General features: G+C 35.0%; 1 protein-coding gene and 1 long non-coding RNA gene across 2 annotated transcripts in view; both read right to left on the reverse strand.

Annotated features, from left to right (window-relative positions):
• The window catches only part of LOC127831778 (uncharacterized), a 210853-nt gene that overhangs the window by 8591 nt on the left and 180218 nt on the right, over positions 1-22044 (reverse strand). The gene's annotated exons all lie outside the window — the stretch shown is intronic.
• Positions 8886-12625, reverse strand: LOC127831790 (uncharacterized). The gene is made up of 3 exons (XR_008026499.1): positions 12558-12625; positions 11928-12059; positions 8886-8964 (listed from the first exon to the last, which is right to left on the reverse strand). It is a non-coding gene; the product is annotated as an uncharacterized LOC127831790 (long non-coding RNA).

The raw sequence follows: 22044 nt of genomic DNA on the forward strand, positions 1-22044 counted from the left end.
CATTAACCACTTATATCTATGTCATTAATCTTGTAGAACATTATATTAATGACATTATCCTCAGTGAGGGTCTGTATATATTCAAAGGCTGGATGTATTATTCTTGGTTCTAACTCTATTATTTGTTCTGATGTATTGTTCTTGGTTCTAAGTCTATTCTTTGTTCTTAAGTCTAAGAATGGGTTGGTGCATATGGGCCCAAGTTTCATGAAGACTGGACTAAAATATGACTTCTAAATGTTCACAAGGCTACACTATAGGCATATGGGGAAAACTTAAGAGTACCCAGGGTACATGTTAGTAGTACCTGAGTCGAAAAATGACCAATCAAGCTATATTGAGTGGTAACACATTTGTTTTCCTTTTTTTTTTCATACATTGATCTTGACATGACTGTTGCCAAACAAAGTTTTATCAAGATAGGTCAATTAAAATACCTATTTTGTAACCAGGATTTTCAACTTTGTAATAGAATTTATTCTAGCATTTCTGGATTATTTACAATGATTCACTTAAGCTGTATAAGGAACACTGCTCCGCTTACACCGTCAAAACCTGGTTGCCAGCTTTTCAACATATGTGAATCACTTTTCAAATCCGATGATATATAATTAAACAAATGTTCCTATAATAAGTTTCAAAAAGATTGGGGAAAAGATACTTCTGGAGTATTCATAAGCTCTATGATTAATCTGGAAAAGTGAACTAGAGTTTGACTGCATGTGACCCAGTTTCAAACTAAGCCGAGATATCATTGGGAAAAGGTCCTGACTAAGTTTCATGAAGATTGGACTATAATTGAGTAATGTTCTGAGAAAACTGGGCATAATGCATGTGCGTAAAGTATCGTCCCAGACTGCACAGTCTTTATGACATTTTTAGTATTAATAAAGTCTCTAAAAAGCAAACATCCAATTTAGGCGGAAAGTGTCTTCCCTGATTAGCCTGTGCAGACTGCACAGGCTAATCTGGGATGACACTTTACGCACATGCATTATGCCTAGTTTTCTCAGAACGCAACTCAATTGGGTCCTCAAGAGTGCTCATGAGGTGAATGTTTACAATGAACAACAGAAAATAGGTGATAACTCACCATTAGCACATAGTGCACAGGTACTCAACAAGACATATTTTTAATGAAATTGTTGCAATACCTATAAAGCATATTGTTTGGCACGCTCATTTTTTAAAATTATTGTGCACAAACTATATGACATATTTCTGGGATATCCAATTATAATAGTGTGTTTTCTGGCTTTTTCAACTCACTTTCTAATTGTTGACATAACTCTGTTTGATTGTTTTCCTGCATTCCACAGTGACCATTCTCTTCCAGCCCAGCTTCCTCGTACGTCTGGACAAATATGAAAAATAATGTGAATTTGGATATGTTCAGTAAAGTAACTATTTAAAATATGTGTCAAGCTTACATATTACATGCACATTATCACAGCTAAAGAATCCGATTATTTCAATTAACTATCAGAATTTCTTGTAATTCAAAGTTCAACTATCAGATTTAATGTATTTAAACAGCATTAACATGCTTTTAACAGACAAAGAAAAGAGTACCTGCTTTTCCTGTTCTGGAAGAAAATGCCACATTAAACTTAGCCTCCGTTGAACATCAAGCAATGTCATTTGAGGGTTCTTCCGTAAAACACTTCCGCGGTTTACTTTGACAAATCTGATTAAAAAAACAAAAACAAAGTTCACACAACTAGAACAATATCTGAGGTTAATATGTATGCATAATATCAAGTCGACATTGCGAAGAGGATATGGTGTTGGCCTAACAGTACCCCCTGGAGTCACAGTTTGGATCACCACTGTGGGAGCGTTCTTTAGTCACAAAGATCTGTTTGTTCAAAGGAAACGGACTCGAGAGTATGTCAATGCGTTTCAAATCAGAAGTTTTGCCATATGCAAGAACCAACAAATATTTAAGTTCAAACTTTTATTTCAAAGGTTGGACCAAAGCAATTATTTTCTAGAAAGCTTTTCTGCACACTATTACTGTACTATGGATTGGAACTTTGGAAGATTTTAATTTAAGGGCAGAAATGTAAACCAATAAGAACCGGTTTGACAAGCATAAGAACTTCATTGCAATCTCAATATTTTATTAGATGGTCAATAATATTGCTTACCTTAAAAATGCTGAAATAGGGGGCTCGGTTGCATCAGGTGACTTGATAATTATAACATCTCTAAGCAGGTCAACTTTCCTTTTCTGAAAAGTAAAAAAACAGGGATGGCAAATTTGCATAATCTGCAAAGGAGACTTCTAGTAATTGTTAATAGGAGACTTCTTGTAATTGTTAATATGCGGAGAAATTATCAATAATTACAGTTCATGTGTTGCTATTCTGCACAGACAATTTAGTTATACAGCTTATATGGTGTTTGGGTCTTTAAAAAAAAAACACAAGATATGTGTTTGTCAGAAACACTATGTCCCCTTCTGCGCCGCTTGGAAGCTATATATTTGACCTTTGACCTTGAAGGATGACCATGACCTTGACCTTTCACTACTCAAAATGTGCAGCTCCATGAGATACACATGCATGCCAAAGATGAAGTTGGCATCTTCAATATTGCCAAAGTTATAGCAAAATGTTAAAGTTGGGGCAAACAAACACACCAACAGACAGGGCAATAACAATATGTCCCCCACTATAGTGGGTGGGGGACATAAACATTAGAAAAAACTCTAAACCAATAGGTAGAGATGATTTCAATCGTAAGTCGATAACATAGGAAAGTCAATGCCTAAAAATGTAAATTAGAGATTTAGTCGCAAACCAGAAAAATACACCCGCCGCGTTTTGTCAGCTATGTTCAAGGGCAAAGATCAAACAAGTGTGTGTGCTAAATAAATTGGTCTTGAACATCTACCTTTAATACTGAGAACATTCGTTTAATTTCCATATTAACACTTGAGAAATGTGAAAGACGTTAGCTCCAAAAATTTATGTGAACAAACATACCTACTGGCTGAGAAGTATTTGAAGTAAACATATGCATGTCACAAAGGAAAGGCAAGAAACTCTATAATTTTACAAAGATATACCGGTACCTTTTTCGTGACAGAATGACAATTAGAAGAGACTGAAGACTCACCTTTGAGTTGTTGTCAGTCTTACTGGTTTTCGTAGAACCTAAAACAACACAAATAATTATTGGCATTCCATTCTAATAAATTTCATAATATTGAGGGCTGTGTATTTGTATCCTACAACAACACTTATGTGAACATTTTTAATTGACAAGATTTCCTATTAACATACAAAAGAGCAGTATAAGTTAACAGACAAGGAATGCAAATAAAGATATAAGTAAGATTTCATGCCTTATTCTTCAGTCTAAAAATGCCATCAATCTAAATGATGTTTCAGAGATGCAAACGTTATGTCTCATACAGAGCCAAAGTGGAAATTGGCTATGTGCAAACAGCATACCAGTAAAACCTGAACAGCCTGCGAGTAACTCGCAGTCTGTTCGGTTTTTATGCTGTTAGCTGCTCACCAGTGTCTAAGGGTTGGAGATGAAGCCTTAAAAACTTGAATCTAGTAAAAAAGATCTTTAATTAAATTTTAGTGACTACAAATACGTCAAAATATGTGTCTAAGTGGTAAAGGGATAAGTATTGATATCAGTAACAACTATGTTCTATCTAGGGCCTGTATCCAGCATTTGTTCTAAGACTTATAATAATGAAGCCAAACATGGACCTAAGAAATTGTCTTTGAGACTTATATTAAATGCAGGCAGCTAAAGGTGCAAATGCCATTACCAAATGTTTTTTTAAAGAAGATGTAATTAGCAATATCATTGCCATGTTAGACTCAGAATTAAAGAACTTTTCCATCATAACAGTTTTAAAACTAATTATTATTTTCAGACTTGAGTCTAAGGGTTGGTTTGGTTACATAGACCTAGACCAATTACAGTAGTGCCAAATCCCTGCCGAAATGTGTTTGCTTGTATAACAACATTTGTTTTAGAGAGTAGAATAATATTTGTAAAACATGACAACTGTGTCATCTATTTTTATTTCAAGGATCAATTAGTTATATCGTGCTGGAGTTATGCTGTAGAGAATAACGTATATGGAAATGAAAGAAAGGGAGGTAATTGAAAAAGAGGACTATAAACAGCTACTGTTCTTGATCACTGTATTTTCCCTTAAACTCATCTATTCATATTACAGTGAATACTTCAGTGTTCAAATTTAAATATAATTGTAAAATTATATAAAGGAAAATATTAAAAATTGAAAAGCTAAAATATTTACTATGAATTAAATTAAATATAATTGAAAATTATCAATAAAAAAATATAAATAAAACAAGAGCTGTCATAATAGGATGACATATGCCCCCTATAAACGCTTTGATAGAAGTTATGAGCATTTTTCGAAACCTTAACGCAGATTTCGAAACCTAAACATGGACCCTGGGTTCAAGGTCAAGGTCACAGGAGTCAAAATTTGTAAGCGTATGGAAAGGCCTTGTCCATATACACATGCACACCAAATATGAAGGTTATATCTCAAGGGACATAGAAGTTATGAGCATTTTCTAAAACCTAAACACAGATTTCGAAACCTAAACGCGGACCCTAAGTTAAAGGTCAAGGTCACAGGGGTCAAAATTTTTGTGCCTATGGAAAAGTCTTGTCCATATACACATGCATACCAAATATGAAGGTTATATCTCAAGGGACATAGAAGTTATGAGCATTTTTAGAAACATAAACGCAGATTTTGAAACCTAAACGCAGACCCTTAGTTCAAGGTCAAGGTCACAGGGGTCAAAATTTGTGTGAGTATGGAAAGGCCTTGTCCATATACACATGCAAACCAAATATGAGGTTATATCTCAAGGGACATAGAAGTTATGAGCATTTTTCGAAACCTAAACGCAGATTACGAAATCTAAACGCGGAACCTTAGTTCAACGTCAATGTCACAGGGGTCAAAATTTTTGTGCGAATGGAAAGGCCTTGTCCATATACACATGCATACCTAATATGAAGGTTATATCCTAAGGGACATAGAAGTTATGAGCATTTTTCGATACCTTAACGCAAAGTGTGACGGAAGGACAGACGGACGGACAGTCCGATCACTATATGCCCTCCTTCAGGGGCATAAAAATAAATAAATAAATAAAATAAAGGGAGATAATTCAAAAACTACATCCGTAAGAGTTATGTTGATGGTCACTCATAGTTGCCATCTGTTTATATTTCTAGTTTCAAGTAAATCCCTTCAGTAGATTTAGAGTTATGCTCCGGACAAAAATTTACTTTGAAAATGAATAAAAGGAGATAATTCCAAAATTAAGGTAGATAGAGTTATGGTTCTTAGTCACTGCACTTCTCCTTCTTGCCATCTGTTTATATTTCAAGTTTCAAGTAAATCCCTTCAGTAGATTTAGAGTAATGCTTTGGACAAAAATTCACTTTGAAATCATATAAAAGGGGAGATAATTCAAAAACAGGACAAAAATTTACTTTGAAATTATATAAAAGGGGAGATAATTCAAAAACTAAGGTGGATAGAGTTATGATGCTTGGTCACTGCACTTCTCCTAGTTGCCATCTGTTTATATTTCAAGTTTCAAGTAAATCCCTTCAGTAGATTTAGAGTAATGCTCCGGACAAAAATTTACTTTGAAATTATATAAAAGGGGAGATAATTTAAAAACTAAGGTAAATAGAGTTATGGTTCTTGGTCACTGCACTTCTCTTATTTGCAATCTGTTTATATTCTAAGTTTAAAGTAAATCCATTGAATAGATTTGGAGTTATGCTCTGGACAAAGTTTCGGACGGAAGGACGGACGCACAGATGCATAGACGGACAGAGACTATTACTATATCCCCTCCGAAAATTTTTCGGCAGGGATAATAAAGGCCCGATGATGTGATGATCCATAATAATTACTGATTAATCAATATTTTTTGCATATTTTATTTATAAGGTTATCGAAAAATAATATATATATGCTATAGGACATTACCATAAACTAGAGCTGTCAGAGGACAGCGCGCTTGACTATTCAAGTGCTTGACAGTATAACGTAAGCCATCATGGGGAAATTGTTCATATTCAATAATTTATTAGACGATCTTTCAAAAATAAAAAAAAGTAAAAATAAAAATATTTTTTTTTTTTTTGGGGGGGGGGGGGTAGGGGGGTATAATGTGGGGTGGGGTAAGATATAAGATGATGTTTACCAAAAAAAATTTTGGGGGGGGGTGGGGTGAGAGTGGGGGTAATATGTGGGGTGTGGTAATTTGTAAGTTGTTGTTTAAAAAAAAATGGGGGGGGGGGGGGGGGGGGTGAGGTTGGGGGGGGGGAAGGGATTCTGGTAGGGGCGTGGGGTATTGTTTGGGTGGAATCCATTGTGGCATTTAGGTAAGTGTTGTTTTGTTAAAGTTATAATAAAATGTGATCATAAATAAAGAAGTTATGGCGATTTAAGCAAAATGTTCAATTATCTAAGTGTAAAAGGGGCCATCATTCTGTCAAAATGCTTGAAACAGTGGTCTGCTCTTGTTTATAGGTTGGGGTCATGTTGGTAAAAAAGTATGCAACATATAAAAGCAATATGTCAAAGGATATAGGAAATATTTGGGGTATTACGCAAACTTTAACATAGATTTATCAATAATATGCATATTCTAAGTATAAAAGGGGCAATAATTATGACAAAATGCTTGATATAGTTGTCTGCTCTTGTTTATAGGTTGGGGTGATGTTGCTAAACAAGCATGCAAAATATCAAAGCAATATGTCAAGGGACAATGAAAATAAATGGGGTAGTATGAAAACTTTAACATTTGCTGCATATTCTAAGTGGAAAAGGGGCCATAATTATAACAAAATGCTTGATAGAGTTGTCTGCTCTTGTTTATAGGTTGGGGTGATGTTGGTAAACAAGTATGCAAAATATAAAAGCAATATGTCAAGGGACAAAGAAAATATTTGGGGTAGTACGAAAACTTTTTCATTTGCACGCTAACGCTGAGGCAGACGCATACGCAGACGCCGGGATGAGTAGGATAGCTCTACTATATATATTTCATATATAATAGTCGAGCTAAAAAATAAGCAATACAACTTGTTTTGAGCTCAAGATACATTGTCCTCTCAGTCAATTGTGTTTACAATCAGTTTATTTACATCGCTGTTTACTCAACAATGCCGAGCGATTCTGAGCCGGTTTCCGATAACAAGTTTTGATTGGTCGGCACAAGACATTGTGTATCTGGTGCAAAGTCGCAATTACAATCAAGGCAAAAGTGAAATCAAGTAAATGAAACATATCGGTATATTAAAACAAGTTTGCATGATGCAATTCCATGTAAAACAAAATAAATGTATTGTACAACACCAAAATATCTTTCAGAACTCATGTTTTCTTTCTTTGATTACAAGGATATTGTGTTGTTTTTACTACGTCATCAATATACGAATACTTTACGAAAGAAGCCGAGGAACATCAGAGATAGAGAAAATGTACGGAAACTGCAAAGTTGTTAACATTTCTTCAAATTATTAAACAGGTATACCTTCCATAATTCTTGACAACGTTGCAACCTACATTACTACTAAGTAAATTGATGTGAACAACCACACATGCTGAAAATGAGGGAAAAAAACCACTTACCAGACTTTGGAAGTGCAACAACAATTGGTTTAACTTGAAGATCAGGCATGCTTTTTGTGCCTTCTATTAGACTGATTGAAAGTCCTGAGTCATCAATATCATCTGATGGTACAGGATTCTTTTTGAAATCTGTAAAATTGAGAACCGTAACTTGGTCATTTAACAGTTTATCTGGTCTGAAACATTGTCATAAATCTTGCTATTCATTACCACAAAGGAAAATATTAGTGACGTGTGTACCCGTCTAAATAACCCAAAGGTCAAGGTCACACTTAGAGGTCACAAGTCGAATTCGGCCATAAACATATTGTTTGAGACATAAGAAGTGTTAATAAACAAAAGTGGAATGTATGGGCATCCATGCCCTATAAATACACGTCTTGTTTACACTATTTATAGTAGCAATATTATTTAAAATGTTTCATTCCCCCAAAAATAGGCTTTTCATATTATTACTCTTGGCATTTCCAAGAAATCCGACAATTTCTTGTTTGAATTAACAAGAAGAAATTAATATGCATATAAATCGAAATACCATCAAATGACAGCATCTCTTCAGGGGGTTTCAACTGATGTTTAATCGCTGCATATGACTCTGTTTCCTTGGATTCCCCGATGTCATTGCTACAGCCATTATTGTCTTCCTGTGCAGCATCCAGGTATCTCTAAGACAAAAGCAAGAAAGAATCATGTGTTACAAATGTTGAATTTCGCAAAAATGATAAAAAACCACAAAAATACCATTTGTTTATGATGTTCCTTACTATAATTATTTAAAATGATTTCTCTAGGTAAATAAATTATTTCTTAACCTGTTTCCACTCAGATGCAAATGAATACACGCATACAATTACTTTGAAAAGCGTAAGATCTGACATATATTGCAATTAAAATTATATTGTTTATTTTTAATTGCACTTTTGACATGAATATATTGTAAACATGAGTTAATGTAATTGTAATTAGAATATTAATAATTAACATTTCATTGTCTATCACTATTTAATTAATGAAACCTAGACATTGTTGTTTCTTTTAACATGAAATGAAGTTAAATTTTAAATTTCCAAAAAAAGCTTTTCAAAAATAAGCCTGGAACAAACATTAATAAATTTACTTACATAATATTTGTGAAAGTTACTTTTAAGCCAACTCCTGGATTGCCTGTTACAAATTAATCATGAATTGTTTAACATTTTCCATATTGATTACCTTAAAAATGCAGAGAACATAGGAATCTGTGCATTTGGGTTTTCATCGCCCAGTCTGTCAATATTCTGATTCTGCAATAAATTTCGCAACTCCTCATTAGTGACTTTTCCCAGTTGTCAACCTTATAAACAAGGCTCACAGGTCACCGAAGGTAATGTAAGTGATCGGTGCTGCTTTTGTGACGTTTGTGTAATAAAAGTGATTTCTGACATAGCTTGTGTAACCCTTGTGATACTGAATACATCTCACCTAAGACATTATTGGAACAAATGTTCTGCCCAAGTTTGAAAATACGGAGAAATAGGCTTATGGTTGGCAATAATATAAAATGACACTCTGGTACATGTTTCACTGGTCATCATGTGATATCAGCAAATCAGCAAAAATGCGTCCCTCCTGGCAGCCAACTATTTGAACAGACAGTTTTCAACTCTCAACAGCATTTATTATCATTAGAACACATGTTTTCAAGACACAGCTATTGGAACAGACAGTTTTCAACTTGCACCAATATTTATTACAAGAGCACTGCATAACGGGTGCAAATGATCGGTTGCAGGTGTAGTTTTTAGAGATCACAGTGACCTTGACTTTTGACCAAGTGACCCAAAAATGAGTGTGGCGTGTAGAACTCATCAAGGTGCATGTACAAAAAAAAAGTTGTAGCTGGAAGCTCTTTGATTTTAAAGCAAATGTAAAGGTTTTAGCACGGCGGACGCCGGATGGCGGAAAGACACGACAAGCTGGCTATGACAATACCTCGGGTTTTCTCCAATAACAGCCGAGCTTATAATTAACACACATGTTCCCAAAGGGTTTCAGTATCACTAGGCATTATTGGGGAGAGCTAACGAAAGCAGCCCAAAACAGGGTATGCTGGAGGACTGTTTCCGATGCCCTATGCTCCACAAGTAGCTCAAGGGAATTAGTTAAAGTCAAGGTATAATTGACACGTCTTGCTTGTTAAAAATTTTTTAATAATGACATAAGAATAACTGTCGCACCTACTGGCAGACTTTTACTTAACAGAACAGACTTCACAAGTGTTCTTTGGTTTTTCAAGACCACATGACCATATTAAGTACACAGAAACAGATGTCATTATAAAAAAATTAATGTTCTCCAACTTCTCCCAGAGATTCAATAAAAATTGGCCAATATTGCTGCCTCAAGAGGGTTCATAATATAAACATTGACAATGGCATGCAAACGCAAAAAAAATACTCCGAAAAAATTATGAGTTATATATAAAACCAACAAAATATACATAACTGAGTTTCACTGGCATTTATTTATTGAAGCCAAATATCAGACATTCAGCAAAATTTTAATAATGTGCATTTAATGTTTGCTTTTGTATACACATAATTTTGACCGATATATGAACATTGACAATATTTCATCACTGAACCATGCTCATTTTTAAACACTTGCCCAATGTTGTGGAAGATGTTGTTAGCCAGTAAGAGCTTATCTCACAATAAAAAGAGACGCGTTCTGAGAAAACTGGGCATTATAATGCATGTGCGTTAAGTGTCATCCCAGATTAGCCTGTAATCAGGGACGACACTTTCCGCTTTCATGATATTTTCTGTTTAAAAGAAAGTCTCTTCTTAGCAAAAATCTTAAGTTTAAGTGGAAAGTGTCATCCCTGATTAGCCTGTGTGGACTGCACAGGCTAATCTGGGATGACACTTTACGCGCATGCATTAAGCCCAGTTTTCTCAGAACAAGGCTCAAGTTATCATAAACAGTGTATTCCCCACCACTGGCAAATTGTTATCTAAAGGAAACAGTAAGAAGTTTTGATTGATTTTAAAAAAGGAAACAAGAGGGCTAAAGGCCCAACTGTGCTCAGCTGAGATTTAAAGAAAATGTATTGATCTGATAAGCGTCTCCTGAAACTTATTTTCTGCCCAAGTTTGATAATTTAGCAAAGATGAAGGCTTCTGGCTGGTTGACAAGTAGGAAATCATGTTAAAGAGAAGGGTCCACATTCTATAATGTCAAACCAGGAAAACTGCATCACCTCATGTACACCGTGTCTTTTATCGGAAAATATTAAAACTATCCACAGCAATTTATTATTATATAAGAACCATTTTCGAACTCTGCCAAGATATCATTGGGAAAAAAATTCTGATCAATTTTTATTAAGATTGATGCGACTTCTAGAGTATTCAAATGATTCAACTATAACCATATAAGGAAAACTGCCAGAGTCCTGCCTTTCAAAGAAAGGGAACCAATTTCAAACTCAGTACTTTTAAATTTCTTTAATAATTAATTTGGCCAATGGTAGTTTTGACCTCATGTAACACAGTTAAAAACTTTGCAAAGTTATCATAGCTACACATCTTCTGACCCTAGTTTAGACAATAAGAAAATGAATCTGACCTCTACAGTGATAACAATGTAAATATTGACAACAATTTATCCTAAACACACGACGAAAGAGCGATACAAATTCTGCTTAGGTGAGCTTAAAAGAAACTAATTGCTTTTACTTATTGATTTGAATCTCAACAAATTCATACCATCCCAGCCTGCTTGCCAACTCCGGGATGTGGTTGTGCTGTAGTATATATGTGTTTTGTTCTGAGAAAACTTGGCATAATTCTTGTGCATAAAGTGTCGTCCCAGACTAGCCTTTGCAGTCTGCACAGGCTAATCAGGGATGACACTTTCCGCTTAAACTAGATTTTTGGTGAAAAGGGACTTCCTTTAAACAAAAAATGCCATAAAAGCGGAAAGTATCGTCCCTGATTAGCCTGTGCGGACTGCCAATCTGGGACGACACTTTACGCACATGCATTAAGCCCAGTTTTCTCAGAACGCGGCTCATATGGTATATGCCTATCAAGCAAGAGATCTTGGGTTCAATCCCCACTTTGTGAGCGTTCTTTTAATGACCCCCCCCCCACACACACAAGACATCAAGAACTGGCTCTACCCAGGAAATAGACTCAAGAATGTTTCAATAAGCCTTAGGCCTTCGATTTAATCAAGAAAATTTTTATAGGTTTTGAATTACCTTCTCCCTCTGATAGTCGTCCCTATAGACCTGTTTCTCAGCCTCGCTCAGCCCCTGCCACATGGAGCCAATGAGCTCTCCCATCTTATATACATTAAGGTTCGGATGGATGATTTTTAATTTGTCCCGTACCTGAAACAGTTGAAAACCTTGATAAAAAAATAATTTAATAGACCTTTTTCAAATGATTAGACAAAACATGTGACTTGTAGAGTGTGAACAAGGTTCTCTAAAGGTTCCACATTAAGAAGACTGCCCCTTTCCCTGATGGCCATGTGTTTCATCAGACCCGACCCATTTCGAATTAAGATGAGATTTTATATCAACAAATGTTTTAACCAAATTTCATAAAAATTGGACTAAAAATGCTACTTTTAGAGAGCTGAGAAGGTTTCATTATAGCCATATAAGGAAAACAGTTGCATATTTAAAATAAACTGCTACATGCAAATATATGTATTGTGCCATATGAATCAGTGCAATATTGTTATCAGCTACAATAATGTTAGCTTCATTATTCATGGCCTTGACATTGTATTGTTTCATTTTTGAAATCTTTTGAGGTTTAAATGATGTCCTTCTTTTCAGATAAAATGCCTCAATTTAGCTGTGAAGGAGCAGACAAATTACCTCCATGCTGTATCTCGTGTAAGGCTTCCGAGGCCTATACAAGATCGGGGGTTCTGGCGAACAGGAGTCAACCTGAAGTTGATGAAAGAAAAATATGGGTCGTGCTCGGAGAAAACTTGGCATAATGCATGTTTGTACAGTGTCGTTCCAGATTAGCCTGATCAGTCCGTCTGTGCGGACTGCACAGGCTAATCTGTGACGACACTTTACGCAAATGCATTAAACCCCCTTTTCACAGAGCATGGCTCATATATTGAATCACCACAATCAATTGTTCTACTATTGAAAAATACAGCTATTACTCAAGTATAAAGTCTGTAACACATTCCTGTAATTTTAAATCAATATAATTGTGTTTTATAAACATAATCATACACTTTTTTTAATGACAACACATATTTCTCAACTATATGGCTGTAGTGTTCAGTAACAATTTGGAATTGTTAATTTATGTGCATTCACAGATCTATCAAATCTCAACAAAGCAGTTTTTGATGTGCTACTAAAGTCTCAGAAGAAAAGCTTGATGATTTACAATCAGTTTTACAGGATTGAAGTTAACATTTCCACTTCCAGATGAAAGAGCAGAAACTCCATTATAATTCCCTGATTTGAAGAGAATGCAACTTGCCTTTTGGGTGGTGTCAGAGTTAATGGTTGTGCTAGAGTCTGAAACAAAAAATTAAAACTACAGCTTTGATAAAGACAAAAGAAGTTACCTAAGGAGTTTTAACAGGATCTCCATTTTTTATTCAACATCACTTCAAAACCTGTTTTTATGGCAGAATCCATATTTCAGTTTTTAATTATTTTTTTTTCTATATTAAGCACAATTTGATCTCAAAATAATACTTAATAACATGAATATTCCCAATATGGCCAACAATTCGCATAAAACAAGTTTCAACAACCTAGCTTAAGATCTTCCTGTCTTCTCACATGATTGCGTTTTCTCTTTTTTCTGTAGCCATTACAATTAAAATCTCACAATGAACGACATAGTTATGGCCCAGAAAAGCTCATTTATGGCCATTTTTGACCTTTTAACTCAAAGTGTGACCTTGACCTTGGATATATTGACGTAATTCTTTCGCGCGACACACCCTCTAATGATGGTGAACATATGTGCCACATGATTTTTAAATCTCACAATGAACAACATAGTTATGGACCGGACAAGCTCATTTATAGCTTTTTTTAGCTTTGAACTCAAAGTGTGAAATTGACCTTAGAGATATCGAGGTAATTCTTTTGCGCGACACACCGCCCAATGATGGTGAATAAATGTGCCAAACGATTTTAAGTCTCACCATGAATGACATAGTTATGGCACGGACAAGCTCATTTATGGCCATTTTCGACCTTTGAACTTGAAGTGTGACCTTGACTTTGGAGATATCAACGTAATTCTTTCGTGCGACACAATGTCCAATGATGATGAACAAATGTGCGAAATGGTTTGAAAATCTCACAATGAATGACATAGTTATGGTATGGACACTCTCATTTATGGCAATTTTTTATCTTTGAACTCAAAGTGTGACCTTGACCTTGGAGATATCGACATAATTCTTTCGCGTGACACACTGTCCAATGATGGTGAACAAATTTGCCAAATAAAAATCTCACAATAAATAACAAAGCTATGGTCCGGACAAGCATTTGACCTTTAAACTCCAAGTGTGACCTTGACCTAGGAGATATTGACATAATTCTTTCGCGCGACACACCTTCTAATGATGGTGAACAAATGTACCAGGTCATTTTCAAATCTTACAATAAATGACATAGTTATGGTCCAGACAAACTTTCGGTTAAAAACGCACTAAGTGACCCACTGACCTAGTTTTTGACCCGGCATGACTCATATTTGAATGTGACCTAGACATTATCTAGATACAACTTCTGACCAAGTTTGGTGAAGATCGGATAAAATATCGGGACAGACAGACCGACAAAGTGACTCCTATAAAGCCCCCATTACCAATGGTTATGGGGGTAGAACAAAAATGTTGTGAGAGGAAAAAAAATGAAACAAAGTATATATTCCCTACATGGCCCTCTATCAGTATACGATTAATCAACCTAGATTACTGGTAAGTACTTTTAAAGTTATTGCAGGAACCAGAGTATACCGTAACTTGAGGAATCACTACTTGGCCCATTATGCAAAAGCGCCTTAAAAATTAAAGTTTTAAATTTGTTGAGGTAGAGCAGGATCCAAATTTAGTTTTCAATTATTTCTCTTACAATAGCAATCATATTTGTGTCCCCCAAAAAACTTAACAAATAAGGTGCAAATTTCCCCAAATACTCTCAATGCATTAAGAGAGTTCCATATACCTATAAGCACAATAACTTTTTGATTTATCATATGATCCAGATATTTATTACAGTTTTTACTTATTTATGTAAATGTAGCATATCTTTTTTTCTGCCAAAAAAATCCTGCAATAACATGCATATTCTGCACATTCCTATTGACTACATGCAAAGTTACATTAATCTCCAATACATACTTTTTAGCTATCGCAGAATTCCAATTTTTCAGACAGTCTTCACTCATTTTTTACCATAGCAAAGAAATTTGGACCGACTAAAAATTAAATAAAAAAGCATATTCTTCACATGGCAAACTTTCCACATTCTGATTTGGCTCTTTTTCACAGAGCACGGCCCATTTTTATGTCTAAGAATGTTTGCAGAATCCAGGCATGTCAAAATCAACGTATTCCAGTAGTATAAGTATCCATAGCAGAAACCATTCATAAACAACAAGAGCACCAAAGGCAGTTCACCTGCTACCTGAAGAAACTTTACCGTTCAAGAAATTGTGTGATATTTGTTCAACATAATTCGCTTGACCTTGCTATTTACCCAGAACAATATTTTAACTCTGACAGGCTATTACTAAAGCAAAGGTTAGAAGTAAGTGTCATTAAGATAATACAAACACAAACTGTCTCCATAGGATGACATATGCCCCCAAAAAACGATTTGATAGAAATTATGAGCATTTTTCAAAACCTAAACGCATATTTCAAACCTAAACGCGGACCCAAAGGTAAAGGTCAAAGGAGTCAAAATTTGTGTGCGTATGGAAAGGCCTTGTACATATACACATGCATACCAAATTTGAAGGTTACATCTGAAGCCACATAGAAGTTATGAGCATTTTTTCAAAACCTAAACAAAAATTTCAATACCTCAACGCGGACACTAAGTTCAAGGTCAAGGTCAAAGGGGTCAAAATTTGTGTGCGTATGAAAAGGCCTTGTCCATATACACCAATTATAAAGGTTTCATTTAAAGCGACATAGAAGTTATTAGCATTTTTCTAAACCTTAACGCAAAGTGTGACGGACAGACAGACGGAAATACAGACAGACAAACGGACAGACGGACAGTGGGATCACTATATGCCCTCTTTTGGGGGCCTAAAAATGTATCTTGTAGTCTTTACAGGTTTTTGATTATATCATTTTAGTAAAACTGCCCATGGAAGCCATGTAAATGTTTTTTACAAAATTGTGTACAATGTAGGGAAACAAGAGCTGTCAGAGGACAGCGCGCTCGACTATTCGAGTGCTTGATAGTATAACTTAAGCCATCATGGAGAGGGGGGGGGATAATATGGGTGTGTGGTAATTAAATATACGATCTTTCAAAAATAAGGAAAAAATAAAAAAAAATTTTTTTTTTGGGGGGGGGGATTCTGCATGGGGTGGGGCATGGGGGATGGTTTTGGTGGAGTGCATTGTGGTATGTCAGGTAAGTGTTGCTTTGTCAAAGTATGAATCAAATGTGATCATAAATAAAGAAGTAACGGAAATTTAAGCAAAATGTTCAATTATCTATGTATAAAAAAAGGGGCCATCATTCTGTCAAAATGCTTGATACAGTTGTCTGCTCTTGTTTATAGATTGGGATCATGTTGGTTAAGAAGTTTGCAAAATATGAAAGCAATATGTCAAAGGACATAAAAAATATTTGAGGTGGTACGCAAACTTTAACATAGATTTATCAATAAAATGCATATTCTAAGTATAAAAGGGGCAATGATTCTGTCAAAATGCTTGATACAGTTGTCTGCTCTTGTCTATAGATTGGGGTCATGTTGGTAAAGAAGTATGCAAAATATAAAAGCAATATGTCGAAGGACACAGGAAATATTTGGAGTAGTACACAAACTTTAACATTTGCACGCTAACGCTATTGGGAACACTAACAGGAACGCCGACGCCGGATGAGTAGGATAGCTCCACTATATATATTTCATATATAATAGTCGAGCTAAAAATGTGTCTTTTATTAGAGTGTTTGACACGTTTATCTATAGCCATACCAGGAAAATTGATTTGCCCCACCACAACCTCTTGCGCCAATGTTTTTCAACCAACTAAAACTCTTTTTTTTTAAACTTAGCCTATAAAAGGCCTTTCCTTTACTCCATTGACAAACTTTTGAAAATGGCCCAGATATAGTCATTGACACAAATAAAATAAATGTGGCCTTAGGTGTTCACCAGATAAAAGTTAACGATGGATTTCACAGGCCAAACAACTTGCAAGCCTTGATTATAAAAGCTTAAATGAAGCTTGCTGCACACAGGTGAGCTAAAAAAGAGAGATTGAAAATAAGAATTGTGGCAATTCATATAAATGTGAAAATAAGAACAAAAAATTGTACATGTTTTTTTTTTTGCTTTTGCTCGTTGCAGTCTGCGCAGGTTAATAAGGGACAAAACATTTCACACAGACTGAATGTTTGTATAGAACAGACGTTCACTTACTTACAACCAACAATTCCATAAAAGCAAAAAAAGGTATCCCTGATTAGCCTGTGTGGAAATGCATAAAGCCCAGTTTTATCAGAATGCGGCTCATACAGACTATTACTGGAGTTACCATTTAATGACAGGGTCTCTTGTTTTATTTTGTCTTCCTGTGCAGCCTCCAGGTATTTCTGGAAGATAATAAAGAGTTTTTAATAAGGAATATTTTCGTTTAATAAATTGCATCATTATTTCATATACTTTCAATAAGACCAGATTACATTTTATGATAGTTCCAATTTTTTTTATCAAAGCCCTATTCCCCTTTCAGAATTGCTCTGGTTCATTAAATTGTTACTTTGACAAAAGTTGCCTACAAACAATGTGATAAACTTCTTAGCCTTTCATAGCATAATGTATATTTTCTGTCAGTCAAATAATACAATATCTATAAAATAAAGATATATTGAAAGTAAAATATCTGTAGTAATCATATAGTGTATGTTCATGTAAAGCTGAACAGTTATCAATTAAAACCAAGATATGTAACCATACCATATACAACATTTTCGCATTCGCACTAATCAATTTAGTTGAATGTAAATTCACTTTGAAAGCAATGTCTATATCTATCTATACCTACACTATAATAACAGCACAATATCTCTATCTCTATCTAAACTAAGGAGTGGAAACTTTTTTTGTTGAAAACAAAGCCTTTGACCTAACTGGTCCAAAATGCAATCCCACCCTAGGTCTGCATGCAAGCTACCATGGCCCAAAATGCAATCCCACCCTAGGTCTGCATGCAAGCTACCAACAAACACAATTACAGAACAAAACCTCAAATTAAACGTGAGTTATCAAGAATAAAAACTCTTTTCTATATTAAGTAACAGTAACCTTGACCCCAGGGCCTCAATAGACCAGCCTGCAATCAACCTACAGATTTAGAATCACAATTTTTATCTGCATCCAAACTGAATTTATTGAGGGCAACTTTTTCCCATTGATCAACAGTGTTCTTGACCTTGACCAAAATGGCCCCAAATGCAACCAAGTCTGCATGTCAAGTAGAGATACATGTTGTTGCACATGCATGTGTGTAAATTGTCATCCCAGATTAGCCTGTGCTGACTCAGGGATGAAAATTTTGTCAAGACTGGTTTTTCATTGAGAATTGACTTTCTTTAACTAAACAAGAGCTGTTTGAAAACACCCATGCCACCCCCCCCCCCTCCCAAATGGGCCGTCAGTTGTAGTGGCAGCCATTGTGTGAATCCGTTTTTTGTCACTGTTACCTTGCCCTTTGACCTAGTGACCTTAAAATCAATAGGGGTCATCTGCCAGTCATGATCAATGTACCTATGAAGTTTCATGATCCTAGGCCTTAGCATTCTTGAGTTATCATCCGGAAACCATTTTACTGTTTTGAGTCACTGTGACCTGGACCTTTGACCTAGTGACCTGAAAATCAATAGGGGTCATCTGACAGTCATAATCAATGTAGCTATGAAGTTTCATGATCCTAGGCCTAAGCGTTCTTGAGTTATCATCTGGAAACCATTTGGTGGACGGACCGACCGACCGACATGTGCAAAACAATACACCCCCTCTTCTTCGAAAGGGGGTCATAAAAATTCTTTAAAAGAGGAAAGTGTCATCCCTGTATAGCCTGCACAGACTGCACATGCAGATCTGGAATGACACTAAACACGGATTTTCTTAGAAAAAGGCTCATACCTGCTTTTCATGTTCTGGAAGAGAATTCCACAGTAAACTCATCTTGGTAGTCTGAGAATCCCATTTAAGGTCTTCGTAACTTTCACAAAAAGGCCCACCGTTTTCAAACATAAATCTGTTTAAAGAAGCAAAAAACACAACTACAGTAATTATTTGCATATGATCAAACATTTATGATACATTGGGCATATCAATGTTTTAGTTTATTTGAAATTTTACATTTGGCATGCATTTAAATTGTTTGTTATTTACCTTGAATGTTAAAAATATCGACATTTTTATAGACTTGAATACATGAACACTTAATATTTGTTAAGATTTCAAAAAAGCTTTAACAAATAGCCAAAGCTGTTCAAATTATACATTTTTTCAATGTAAATATTTTTTTAATGCAAAATCCTAAAATTTCTGTTCCTAATTCATCATTAATAGATTTAAAGCAGGTCTTACTTTTTATTGAATTGCCTTTCATATTAATTACCTAAAAAAAGCAGAAACCATGGGCGTCATTGGTATAGGATCTTTTCCTTTTCTTTTAGATCTTTGATTGTGTTTCTGCAATACATTAAAATATAGATGACTTTTGTAAGCATACAATAAATTCATACATGGTGGAACTTCCAGGTCCAGTTGACATTCCATAAAAAATGTCACGACATTTGCCAAATACAAAAGGCTCACCAAAGACTCTAAGAAACTGAACTGATCTGAAAAGCCTATGTAATGATTGTGTACTAAATAGCAGGGTTTCTTTTCACCATTTTGGGAAGGGGGCCGTGTCCTTTTGAATTTGGAAAAATTACTAAATTTGGAAAACATGTTCAGTTGTTTTGCTTAAAAAATGCTTCAAATTTGATAATACAAGTTTTCTCTGTATTTTATGTACTAAGGTTGAACTTATATGAATGGGAGATGAACAAAATATTGCAATCTAAAATATTTCTTTTGGAAACCTTCCATTGGAAATTTGTAGCTCCCATTTAGGGAAAATAAATACTATTTTTCATTGGAAATAGGGCCTATTACCTGACCCAATATTTTATGAAAAACAACAACAAAGAAATGTGATTTTTTATTAAGCTACTTGACCCCATTTATACAGAATGTATCTTAACCATGGCATTATTGGAACAAATGCTCTTACAAAGTCTGAAAATTAAGCAAAGCTGATGGCTAATTATAGTGGACCGCTATTATCCACGTTTAAGACTGCTAATGTATTATTTTTCATTACATTATATCAGGAAAGCAGCATTTACCTCTTTAAGCAACTTATTTTGTCAGACCATTGTTAAACTGCCCAAGCAATTTATTACCATAACAGCAATCTTTCTGAGCAAATTTCTTAATGACTGAGCCGCATTGGGATTTCTTGCATGTCCAGAGTGTTTCAATAGTCACATAAGAAACATTGCTGCAATATCTTAACAACAAATGTTCTGAGCATATTTTATGACAATTGAACAAAAAAAAATAAAAATCGTAATGTTCGCAAGGTTTTCCCATACCCAAATAAGGTAACCTGCCCCGCCTTATGACGGCAACATTCAAAATCAGCAGTGATATTAATTTAACAATTTAACAAATGTTAGTTTCATGATTGATTTTGGCAGCTTTATTTTTTCAGAGGACTGAAACTGTCCAAGGCCCGTATTCACAAACAATTTAAGTCTAAATTATAGACTCAGACTTATATTTCCCAAATTTCAAAATCAATTGTATAAAGATATCAAATCATATTAAATGAATGACAAGAGATGTGTTTGTCAGAAACACAAGGCCCCCCCCCCCCATTGCGCCGCTTTGAAATAAAATTTCAGTATATTATTTGGCAGGTTTAGAAATTATCTCCCTTTTAAAGCTTATTACTTCCCATGGATTGTATTTTTTGACGTTTGACCTTGAAGGATGACCTTGACATTTCACCACTCAAAATGTGCAGCTCCATGAGATACACATGCATGCCAAATATCAAGTTGCTATTTTCAATATTGCAAAAGTTATGGCCAATCTTAAAGTTTTCAGATGGACTGACAGACGGTCAGTTCAAATGCTATATGCCACCCTACCGAGGGCATAAAAAGTGATCTTTGTATAGTTCTTTTTATATTGAATGTGATTGTTTTAGATTATATATAAAAACATTTTGTTTTAAGTCTGAGTCTATAATTAAGACTTAAAACCTTGGTAAATGCGAACCCAGCACCACGTATTTGTGAAAGGATCTATTACTTCTATTCTGCTTTTTCTCCCAAAACGATTTATTACAGTATACACGTATGCAAATAAAAACCTATAATGTACTATTTAATTTATTTCCCAAGCGAAGGAAAGAAAGAACAGCAACTTTTTTATAATTGTGGAAGAGTTACCTTCCCCTGCGAGAAGGGGAATATGACTCACCTTTGGGGTGCTGTCAGTGTTAATGGTTGAGGTAGAGGCTGAAACAACAATTTTTAACTGTTAAACTGTAGTTGTAATCTGAAAGAAATCAGACTCATAATTAACCTTTTACCCCTTATAAATGCATTTTGATGCATTTGTAGTCCCTAAGAAAAAAGTAATTAAATTGAAAATATTCTTTACGAGAATCAAGTTTTAAAGGCTTCATTTCAAACCTAAATACTGATGAGCAGCAAACAGAATAAAACCTGAACAGTCTGCAAGTTGCTAGCAGGCTGTTCTGGTTTTATGCTGGTTGCAAAATCCATTTTCACTTTGCTTCTGATGGGGAAAGGGTTAAAATAGTGTCTTTATTTCAGGCATTTGACCAGGTGCCATTGAATATGCATAAATGGTGAAACTCTAGAAGCATGACCTGGGGAGAAATGCTTTACACTAGTCTGTTAGTTAAGGAAAATGACAGATTGCTCATACCATACATAAAATATGACATTTAACATTAAATCATAGTAAAAAGCTGGAGTCACTGCCTTGGTACGGTCAAATTCAATTTGGGGATTTAAACTA

This window comes from Dreissena polymorpha, chromosome 5 (assembly GCF_020536995.1).
Source record: "Dreissena polymorpha isolate Duluth1 chromosome 5, UMN_Dpol_1.0, whole genome shotgun sequence".
Taxonomy (NCBI): Eukaryota; Metazoa; Mollusca; class Bivalvia; order Myida; family Dreissenidae; genus Dreissena; species Dreissena polymorpha.